We start from the raw sequence: 12,542 nt of genomic DNA, 5'->3' as shown, positions 1-12,542 counted from the left end.
CTTATCTGTCTGTTCTTTTGATAGAGTTCTTTTGCTTTTCCAGCCTTTCCTTACTTTCTGGCACAATGAGGCCCGCTTTGTTCTTTCCCTGTCACATTCTTGTTATCAGCTGTGTCTTCCAGAACTCTAGTTCTTAATAGGAACTATATTTAGAAACTAAGGTCTGGACATTAGGTTTTAATGATGTCTCTTAAAAAGCAGCCTTATAAAAAGTAGAATGTAAGTGAAGACAGCACATTATACAGTACTGCTATTGTAGAAGCATAGTTTTAGGTCACTGGATTTTGTTCAGAGAGCAATGTAGTTCAGTGGCTGGGAGCATGCACTCTGCAACTACGTTATATGAGTTTTGCCCTTCCTCCGTGACCTACAGTAAGTAACTTTGTCTCCCTATGCCTCTACATCTGTCTCTGCCATTTTTTCTCTAAAAGGATTGTCATTTACAACTTTCCTCATTAAATTGTGAATTCATTCTTTGGTTCAACACATTTTTATTGAGCACTTGCTATGTGACAGTGTTAGTTGCCCATTTGTGTCAGACAGACCCTCATATCTTTGTACTAGACAGAATCTGTCTTTGGAGCTTTCATTGTCATGGGAGAGAGAGATTGCTCCTCCTTCAGAATGAGCAGACAAATCAAATATAAGTGCAGAGGCTGATGGGGTCTAGGGAAAAATAAAACTGGCTGATGGGTAAGTCCTCACGGACTTTGAACAGAGACCTGAAGTAAGCAAAGGAATAAATCCTGCTAAGAGCTAGAAGGAAAATTTTCCAGACCAGAAACAACAAGTACACAACTTCTTAGAAAGGCAAGGAATATCTAGAATGATCCAGGACCAGCAGTCAGGTTAGTGCGGCTGGAATGATAGGAGTCACAGTGGAGTGGCGGGGGTGAGACCTGGTCATGGAGAACTTTTTTATAAAAAACTTGTGTTCTGAGTAGGATATGAGCAAACTTTTAGGAAGTGTTGAGAATAACAGGGACACCATCTGACTTCTGGTTTAAGGAGATTATTCTGGCTGCTGGGTTAAGGAACAGCAGGCCCTGCTTAGAAATAGAGCAGTTAGGAGGCTACTGCAGTGATCTTGCCGGGAGAGTACAAGAGTTTTGGGAGGTGGTTAGGTTCTAGGTAGACTGTATTTTGAAGCTAAAGAGCACAGGATTTGTTGCACAGGAAGATAGGAGAAAGAAAGAAATCAAAGATGACCTCACAGTTTTGGCCGTAGATTTTGGGGGCTATGATAAGATTTGTCCAGTTAGTTCACATAATGCATTTTCAAACAGTGCCTAGCACATGATGAACAATCAATAAATATTAGCTTTTTATTATTTTTAAATGCCTCTGTTATTTTCCACTCCTCCTTTTATGCCTTTATGTTTGTGTTCATGTTTTTTGATTTCATTTGATTTTCATTTCTAGATTTTCATTTGACTGTCACCTTAGCGCTGTTTCTCTCAAGTGCTAACCATTTAGTGATAGAAATTTCAGTAAGGCAGTAATCTTAGTGCCAGTACCTAGGACTGAAATCAGCGTACAGTTCACTTACTGTGTAGCTGTAGGCAAATTACTAATCTCTCAATTTCATCTACTATGCAATGAGGATAATGATATTTACCTCCCAAGGCTATTATGAAAGTTAAAGAATATCCAGATTCGAAAATGAAAGTCTCTACAAAGTATGAGTTATTGCAGTTTTTATTGTTGCCTACACTCTGAGAAGGCGCTTTATGCTAATCCGAGCCACTTAAAGGCATGAAATAAATGACTTTGAACACATTAGTCGTTCACAGTGAATTTTATTCTTGTTTGGTAATATTTAAATGTTTCTATTGGTGAGTTTAATTTTTTTAATATTTCACAGTTTGGGATTTATTGAAACCTGAGCAGCTCTATTGAACTACTTTTAACAACATTTAATGAATCCAGATCTTGCACTCAGGATGAATATTTGGCCCAGGAAGGAAGTGTGGTGGGAAGCAGTTTAGAATTTGTGTCTGTCATTCAACTTAAGAGGGCTCCATACCCTAGTGCATATTAGATATCTCCAAGATAGCTACCAAACACAACTGTTAGGATTTCAGTGCTCAGTATATCTAGTGTATAATTACTGGAACTTAAAAAGCATTTCTTTTTCCAGGAGTGGGAGAGGGGTGTTGTAAAGCCTTGATGACTTAAACAAAAGTTGACAAAAGAACATTGAGGAACTGGGAATATGACTTTTAATCATATTTCAGCTGTTAGTTTCTTATTGAGACTGAAATTAGGGCAAAATAATATATGGTTTTTTCTAAGCCTGATAGGAATACATAACATCACCATTGTTGAACTGAACTGAATATATGTTTTTTCTAAGCCTGATAGGAATACATAACATCACCATTGTTCCTTATTTTATATTTTTCACTACTCACAGGTATTTCTTTACGTGGGCTCATTTTAAACTAAAAATCCTCGTTTGCGCCCATTGAGTTATGCTGCTTTGGCAGATTTCATTATTCCTAGTTAATAGAAAAGGGAATTGAAACCAAGAGACTAAATCACAGGGTTATTTATTTCATAAGTGCTAGAGATAGGAATACAACCTTGTCTCGTCTGTATCTGAATCTACATTTCATACCTACATTTTTTTAATTATGAAATTTGATTATTTAGTGCCAGAATTGTTCTAATGAGCAGAAAAATCATGGTTTTTGAACATTTGTATTTTTCTATAAATGTTTTATAGAGAAGAAATAAAGTTATATTTTAATTTAAGCACAAGATACTTAAAAAGTAACTTCACAATCTTGTTTTCACTAGAGGTTTGGAGGATATGTCTCTAATCTGTTCAGCAAGCCTGTGCACTGTGCATTTCATTTTGCCTTAAATGATGTGAAAACAGGTGGAAGATTCCTCTGGTTGTCACTGGAATTACTGATCTGGTCTGACCCATCTTGGAAGGACATCAGAAACTCAGCATTTTAGAAATAGGCTCTATAAAAAAGCAGTTGCTGCATTTGGTAAGAAGTTCATAAGGTAATTTGAAATATCCCTTTGTAACTAAGATACAACTGGCTTTTAAAGTCCTTTGATATAGGCATCTTGAAAATATGCAGGAAAGCATTTAAAGTTATTTAAAATATTTAACCACTTAGAACTTGTTAGGCAATATTGTGATCACACGATGAGGCCAGATTTACATATGTACACATAGTCATTTTAAATGCCTTGTTATAAAGGCTTTAAATAGGTATGAAATAACTTAATAAGCCTCCCTCCCAATTTCTGTCTTTGTCAAAGCACTCTGTGGAATTGTAGCTAAATCTTAAATATATTTGTCATCAGGAATATTCTTGCTTTCTCTCACATAGAGAATAAGAATAAGACTTGCTTTGACAAGGTGAAGCAGGATATTGAATACCAAATTTGGAAAAGAAAAAAAAAAAAAGCTCTAACCTTGATCTATATTTCTCATGATTTTATTATTAAGTTTATGTGTAATCTAATTGTTTACAAAGCCCTAATCAAAAATTTAAAACTACTTTACCTTTACTTTAAGGTAACAAAAAAGTTTGTCTTAAATCCTATAGCTAAGAAAATGTTTCTTTTTTTTTTCTGAGCCAAGAGTAAGTCATGTCACAGGGGTCTATAAGTCATTTTGGACCCAATAAAGACAATGGTTGTTTGTGTTTTTCATTTGAGCAAAATACTGGAAACACATTTGTCAGAGAAGTTTAACTTTGAAAAAATGCCAGACGACTTTTCCTATGAATAGAGACTGGCATTTTTATTCATAGAATTATAAAGGGGGACAATTAAGCTATAATCTTACTTGATACAGTTCTGATAAGTGTGTGATAGACACACCATCTTTCTTTAATCATGACTTAATTAACACTTGCAACTTTCTCCAAGGAAAATGGTGAATAATAATTCATTGGTGCTTTAATCATTCATTTACTGTCTTGAAAGTAATGTCTATGAACTTACATGTTTCAAATTATTTTCCTTTCAATCTGTAGCATGGAATTCATTTCTAATGTATCAATATTTTATCATGTGTAAATATGAATAGCTTGTAATGAATTGTATAGAAGTTTTACATATGTAATTGATGACATGTATTTATCTTATTAAAAGGTTAAATTACATCTGCAACTTTTAAAATTTTAGTATAATTTCCCCAAATACCTTAATGCCTTGTAAAATTTTTCTCATTGCTTATTTTTCCTTTTTACAAAAGAGAAATATCTTTATTTTACTATTTACTGTATTTTATTTATTTTACTTACTCTTAGTTTAATATCAACTACACCCTTGCATATGGTTTATCAATAGCCATTTCATTTTATTAGTGTAATTTTTGTTTACTAACTAATCAGATGATTTCTAAACACATATTTTAGCATCAAAGCCAGATTGTTTAATTCAACAAAACTTATTTCCCTTACTTAACTGATTTCCCCTAGTTAATTCAGCAAAACCAGTATCCCTTACTTAACTTTATCCCATTCCTTAATCATTCTTTTCTCCTGTTTCTCTTTTTATCATGGTCTGTCTTATTTTCTTAGCCCTTTAAGCCTCTTTCAACTCTTTTATGGTCATCTCATATCCTTTTGCTACCCAGAACTATGCTGGATTATGTTTGCTACCCAGAACTATGCTGGATCAGAATGTTTGAACATTTCTAAGGCACTGGTTGCTTCCCTGGTGGCTCAGTCAGTAAAGAATCCGCCTGCAATATGGGAGACCTGGGTTCGATTCTGAGTTGGGAAGATACCCCTGGAGGAGGGCATGGCAATGTAGTCCAGAATTCTTACCTGGAGAATCCCCAAGGACAGAGGAGCCATGGGGTCACAAACAGTCAGATATGACTGAGTGACTAACACAGCACACAAGTCACTACTTATATGCTGCATTCTAATTGTATCCTGGCCCACAGCCTTGAATCTCCCACTCTTAAAGTCAGAAAACTGGCTCTTTTAGTCCAAGTAACTGTAAAAGTGTTTTCTGTGCATGTTCAGAAGACTGGCTTACATAAGACCTTACAGGGTTTATTTTTGGTTTTATACTAGACATTGGAGCAATTTGTTCATTATTCATGTATATCTCAATTTAACTACTTAGATTATGTATTTTAGTGGTGGTATTCAAATGGCAGACAAATAAGTCAACTGAAATGTTTGTAAGGAAATTATTTTTGGTCAAACATTCTGGTTCAGTAGATGGTGGGTGTTACCTGGGAAACTACAGTGTTAAGCAGAACTTCTAAGTGATTCTGTTTCATGTGGTTCAAGGGTTACACTCTTTAAAAACCTATTGATGATATTTCTCTATGAACTACTTAGATGAAAAATTAACAAAATTAGGATACTGTGGGCAAGTCTGATCACCTGTTGCCATTCTTTCTCTATGAAATTGCAAGAAAAGCTCTAGCTCCAATCTTGAATTCATTGCCCTTATGTCTTCTGCATCCTGAACTGATTTGAAATGATTGTGCACTCATTCATTCTTGTGAGGTGTAAAAGATAGATGCCAATTTCATAGGGCTTAGAAGAAACTTACTTGCAAGTGTATCCTGAGTTCTTTCAATTTATTAAAACCAAAAAAAGAAATTTAGAGATAGGAGAGACATTGTAGATAATTTAATCTAATTCCCTGTTTTTAAATGAAACTAAAATCTAGTTTTCTTAAAGGGTTTGTTCATGAAAATTTGTTAGTTATTGGCATTGTCACTAGCAGAAGACAGGTCTCTTCAATCTTAGTAAGAGCTCTCCTAACTCAAATTATATTTTGCAAATTTTCTCATTCATAGGACTCATCTAAAGTACCTATCAAAATGAATATTCTTGGGTTCAGCCTCACAAATGATGCTCTAGTGAACCAGGAGCACAGGAAACTATTGTTTTAATGATCATCCAGGGTGAATTGAATATAACTGGTTCAAGGACCACATTTTGTGAAATACTGCACAATATCCTGACAGAAGGAGTGAAGGGTTAAATCAATAAATAATGACAAGTAGCTTTAATTAATTAAGAAAGAAGTCATCCAACTAGACTCACTGACGTGCTGTAGGCTGTCATGCTGATCGATACAGCTGTACCATTCAAGAAGCCTACTGACAAGAGGTGGTGACACATATCAGATCAACCTCTTACAGTGTAGTAGGTGATGTAAGCACAGGGCAAGAAGCTCCCAGTAGTGGAGAGTATCAGTAAGGCCATCAGGAACAGTATCCCAGAGAAAGTGACCCTCAGGGTTTGTAGTAGAACTGGTGAATGGCACTAAGGTTCTTGGGCAATGATAATGCTTGTGTAGGGGGAACTGTTTTGAGTAGGGGAAAAATTGGGTAGTGGGAACTGTTTCTAAATAACAAACCAAGCAAACAAAAACTCTGTGATGAAGGAAATCATGACACATGAGATTATTATAGAAGATAATGTGTATGCCTCAGTTCAGTTCAGTTCAGTTCAGTCGCTCAGTCGTGTCCGACTCTCCACGACCCCATGAATCACAGCGCGCCAGGCCTCCCTGTCCATCACCAACTCCTGGAGTTCACTCAAACTCATGTCCACAGAGTCGGTGATGCCATCCAGCCATCTCATCCTCTGTCGTCCCCTTCTCCTCCTGCCCCCAATCCCTCCCAGCATCAGGGTCTTTTCCAGTGAGTCAACTCGTCTCATGAGGTGGCCAAAGTAATGGAGTTTCAGCTTTAGCATCAGTCCTTCCAATGAACACCCAGGATTGATCTCCTTTAGAATCGACTGGTTGGATCTCCTTGCAGTACAAGGGTATGCTTAGTACTCATCATAAACATTCAGGAAATATTCATCTTTATTTATATTGTTGCTTTTAGTAGTGTGTTAATCCCATGAAAGACATTGATAAGGGAACGCCTGAAGCTACTGAAGCTTTAGATCAAACAGCTAGCAAATACTTAGAGTAGCTGATATCTGCAGCTCATTTTTAAGCATCCACTAATAAGTAATTTGTGGAGGGGAGCCAGCTTTTTCAAGGGCCTGGGTTTTGAGCATCTCGGAAAGTGTAATTTCAGGAGATATCATTAAGAGTGTCAGATATTGCAGAAAGGTCAAATGTGAATAAGTTTTGAGGAGTCTCCACTGATTTGGGTGTTAGTTATTCATGATATTATTCCTAACAACCTATATCAGAATAATTTAGAAGTGCTAATAAATATTCAGGTCCCTACCTTCCAATTTGGGATTTTTAAATTAGAATCTCGGGTGGGTGATTTAAGGATCTCAATTAAAAAAAAAATATCCAGGAGATTATTTTGCATAGTAAAGTTAGAAAACCAGTGAACAAGTTAGCTATATTTCCGTATGTGGTAGGGACCCAACCAACTGCAAAGCTTTGACTAGCACAGAGAGGAAAAGGAGTGAAGATGAAGCAAGTGTCCAGAGATTTGTTGTAAAAGGAAGACAGAAAATGGGAAGATGATTAGGTCAAGGGATTATTTTAGGGTTTTTTTTTGTTGTTGTTGTTTGAATTAATAAGAAATCTATGGGCAGTCTTAAGTATATTATAGTGTGTAAAACCTATAGATTGGAAAGTCAAAAATACTTTGCCTTCCTTATGGCTGGAAATGGCATTATTTTATCCTTTTTTTAATTGCTGAGTAATATTCAACTGAGTATATGAACCAAATAACTTGAATTCTAAGGCTATAGGTTTGTACTAATTTGTTAATACAATGATCCAATTTATGGTGCAGTTAAATATTTAGGAATCTCTAGTATGGCACCCCACTCCAGTACTCTTGCCTGGAAAATCCCATGGACAGAGGAGCCTGGTAGGCTGCAGTCCATAGGGTCACTAACAGTAGGACATGACTGAGCGACTTCACTTTCACTTTTCCTTTCATGCATTGGAGAAGGAAATGGCAACCCACTCCAGTGTTCTTGCCTGGAGAATCCCAGGGACGAGGGAGCCTGGTGACCTGCTGTGTATGGGATCACACAGAGTCGGACACGACTGAAGCGACTTAGTAGCAGCAGTATTTGAAGCACATCCCCCCAAAAAAGCTAAGGATAAAGTATTTTTGAGTTTCTTGTTTAAGAGTAAAATTATCTCACTAAAGTCTAGCATATTATTGACATAGTATTAACTGATTTCTTTCTAACATGAATTTTTACAAACAATATTGTTATTAAAGATGCATATATCTTCAAATAAGAGATGAAGAATGATGACCTCAAAGTAGTTAAGTGGCTTGATGAATTTCATAGAGATGGGAGATGATGAAGCAGAACTGCATTTTAACTATATCATGTCACTAGTTTTATTTAATTTTTTATTTTTTAAGGTTATTATTATTTTTTAAATTTTAATTGGAGGCTAATTACTTTACAATATTGTGGTGGTTTTTGCCATACATTCACATGAATCCGCCATGGGTGTACATGTGTTCCCCATCCTGACCCTCCCTCCCCATCCCATCCCTCAGGGTCATCCCAGTGTACCAGCCCTGAGCACCCTGCCTCATGCATCGAACCTGGACTGGCAGTCTGTTTCACATATGATAATATGCATCTTTCAATGCTATTCTCTCAAAAAATCCCACCCTTGCCTTCTCCCACAGAGTCCAATAGTCTGTTCTTTACATCTATGTCTCTTTTGCTGTCTTGCATATAGGGTCATCGTTACCATCTTTCTAAATTCCATATTTATGCGTTAATATACTATATTGGTGTTTTTCTTTCTGACTCTCTGCGCTCTGTATAATAGGCTCCAGTTTCATCCACCTTATTAGAACTGATTCAAATGCATTCTTTTTAATAGCTGAGTAATATTTCATTGTGAATATGTACCACAGCTTTCTTATCCATTCATCTGCTGATGGACATCTAGGTTGCTTCCAAGTCCTGGCTATTATAAACAGTGCTGTGATGAACATCGGCATACACGTGTCTCTTTCAATTCTGGTTTCCTCAGTGTGTGTGCCCAGCAATGGGATTGCTGGGTCGTTCTATTTCCATTTTTTTAAGGAATCTCCACACTGTTCTCCATAGTGGCTGTACTAGTTTGCATTCCCACCAACAGTGTAAGAGGGTTCCCTTTTTCTCCATACCCTCTCCAGCATTTATTGTTTGTAAACTTTTTGATAGCAGCCATTGTGACTGGTGTGAGATGGTACCTCATTGTGGTAATGAGTGATGTTGAGCATCTTTTCATTTGTTTGTTAGCCATCTTTATGTCTTCTTTGGAGAAATGTCTGTTTAGTTCTTTGGCCCATTTTTTGATTGGGTCACTTATTTTTCTGGAATTGAGCTGCAGGAGTTTCTTGTATATTTTTGAGATTAATTCTTTATCAGTTGCTTCATTTGCTATTATTTTCTCCCATTCTGAAGGCTGTCTTTTCACCTTGCTTATAGTTTCCTTCATTGTGCAAAAGCTTTTAAGTTTAATTAGGTCCCATTTGTTTATTTTTGCTTTTATTTCCATTACTCTGAGAGGTGGATCATAGAAAATCCTGCTATGTTTTATGTCAGAGAGTGTTTTGCCTATGTTTTCCTCTAGGAGTTTTATAGTTTCTGGTCTTACATTTAGATCTTTAATCCATTTTGAGTTTATTTTTGTGTATGGTGTTAGAAAGTATCATGTCACGAGTTTTAATAAAAAGCTTTTAGATTCTCACCCAAAGGCAGTTTGAGACATAGTTCTTAAGCTTTTATAACATGCCTTGTATTTTTAATGCTATTTATAGTATAATTTTTATGCCAGATAATATTCAACGTTTTAACTGTCTTTTTTACTAAATACCAAATCATGACTATTATAGCAACAACAGGCAGGTTGGGAAAAGCAATTTTAAGTGACATTTTATCCCCTCACATCACACTTACTACCATGAGTATTATGGCAAAATGGAGATATAAGAATTAGATGAACCAGGGAACTAAATTCTGAAAGGAAACTGGGAGGAGTCACTATCCAGAAAATCCCAAAACCAACCCCATCCAGCTGCCTATGTGTGACCACAAATGGCAAGCTCATAGGTGTCAGTGTGGCCCTGGTATCTGTGGGTTCACAGTAGAGTACCTGTTGTGGATCTGGAGCTGCAGTTGGTCATGCTAAAGGGAAAATGTTAATCGCTTAGTCGTGTCTGACTCTTTGTGATCCTGTGGACTGTAGCCCACCAGGCTCCTCTGTCCACAGAATTCTTCAAGCATGAATACTGGAGTAGGTGGCCGTTCCCTTCTCCAGGGGATTTTCCTGACACAGGGATGAAACTTGGGTCTCCGGCATTTCAGGCAGATTGTTTACCATCTGAGTCTTCAGGGAACGACCATCAGTTAGGAAGAAGAGTTGTATGTAGAGCAGAGGAATGTAAACTACTTAGAACCCCAAAGACATCTCTGCATTTGTTTGTCACCATAGCTGTCTGCAAAAGGACTGCCAGGGAGCTATGGGAATTGCTTCACTCTTGCTTTCTGAATCTCATGGAACAGCATGATCAACCCATAATTTATATTGCCAACTGTCTGCTTTATTTTGCTTTTAGGAGTTAGAGTCGTTCCACATGATAAGAAGCTGTACCCTCATAAGAACAGAATGACGTAATGAATCAGAAAGGCAGTTTACTACTATTACCGATTCTACTCCAATTATAAATAGGTAGCATTTATTAACCACTTATGATCTGTGAGAACTGTTGACATTGCTTACACTCAGTTTAATTTCATCTTCTTAGAAACATGAGATGTATGTAATATTATCATTCTTTTCTGATAAATGAGAGATCTGAGGTTAGCAGATGTTGAGTAACCTGCCAACGTTATGTAATCTCTGTATTAAAACAGTTGCGCTTCCCTGGTGACTCAGATGGTAGAGAATCTGCTGGCAATGTGGGAGACCTGGGTTCAATCCCTGGGAAGATCCGCTGGAGGAGGGCATGGCAACCCAATCCAGTATTCTTGCCTGGAGAATTCCCATGGACAGAAGAGCATGGAGGGCTACAGTCCATAGGGTCTCAAAGAGTCGACATGACTGAGTGACTAAGCATACACATTAAAACAATTACTACTTTATTGGGCTAAGGGATGTAATCAAACCACTTTGTTGTTGAAAATAAAGTTAGGATTTTACCATTGTGAAAGGAATATAATGGTGAGCAGAATGTTCAGAGGCCTGGTAAGTAGTTATACGTCTCCCTGGTAGGAACAGACTCCCTTGCATTGCCAAGGAAAGAGGAGTGGGAGATGTAGTGCAGAGACTCATAGGACTGCAAGATCTGAAAGGAGATATATAGTTTATATTGTTATTTACGTAGGAGAAACAAGCCTTCTGATTTCTTTAGTATCTTTTGTGAGCCCAATATGTAAGGATAGGAGGAAAGGAGTTCTAGCAAGATCAAGTTATCAGCAAAAAAAGGAAAAAGAGTAGGGAAGGATAACCTTGAGTGAAATCTAATTTCCTTTTTGAGACAATTACTCATATGTACAGCTACTGCTTTTTATAAGAATTATTCTTCTTCATTTTCCAGTATAACCTGGAAGCTCATCTTAGTTGTGCATTGACAGTCTAGTGGGACTGTGGCAGGGAATTTGTTCTAATGTGCTCTGTAACCAGGTCTCCATGCATATAAAGTGGTACATGAAGCCATGAACTTAGAGAATGTAGGTGAGAAGAGTTGCTAGTTTCAGGAAAAATAAAAAGAAGATACTTGCTCATATAATCCCTGTTTATAGGGATTATATTTAAATATTAAGATGAATTAAAAACAAAACTTTAAATCGAATTAATTTTTCTTTGTAATGAAAATTATCTCATATGGGAGGGATATCATTTGATGCATACACATTAAGCACCAAAATCAGGTTGAGTTTGGATTGGAATTGTTAACTTGTTCACAATAGGAATCATGATAAAGTGTTTTCTGTTTCTTTCTCTCCCTCTTTGCCCCCACACAATAGTCCTGGGTGTTATAAGTGTTGTAAAAATATCCTCCTTCATCTCATTTTCTATCACTCCCAGAAACATAGCTACAAAATTAAATTCTCCTAATTGGACTTTGTAAATCATCTATAGGTGAGACATGTTAAAATCACAATAAGATTCATTTTCATAGGCAGTTGCTAAATTTTATGAGTGATGTTATACATTCAATTTAATTTTAAAATGATATCAAAGGTAGTTAATGAAGAAACAGTATTTAAAATGCATAATGTATGCAGTTTCTCTAACCGTAAAAGGTAAGCACATAGTAGAACACTTTACTTAAAGCAGTCTTCAGTTGTTCGTGCTATCATTTTGTGTCTTTTGTCCTGGTGGTGATTTTCCTTAGCAGTTCAGTTCAGTTCAGTCGCTCAGTCGTGTCCGACTCTCCGCGACCCCTTGAATCACAGCACGCCAGGCCTCCCTGTCCATCACCAACTCCCGGAGTACACTCAAACTCATGTCCACAGAGTCGGTGATGCCATCCAGCCATCTCATTCTCGGTCGTCCCCTTCTCCTCCCGCCCCCAACCTTTCCCAGCATCAGAGTCTTTTCCAGTGAGTCAACTCGTCGCATGAGGTGGCCAAAGTATTGCAGTT

This window comes from Moschus berezovskii, chromosome 21 (assembly GCF_049115385.1).
Source record: "Moschus berezovskii isolate FMDL1 chromosome 21, NW_MosBer_1.0, whole genome shotgun sequence".
Classification (NCBI taxonomy): Eukaryota; Metazoa; Chordata; class Mammalia; order Artiodactyla; family Moschidae; genus Moschus; species Moschus berezovskii.
The sequence above is the reverse complement of the archived record's forward strand: the minus strand, read 5'-3'. Positions refer to the sequence as shown.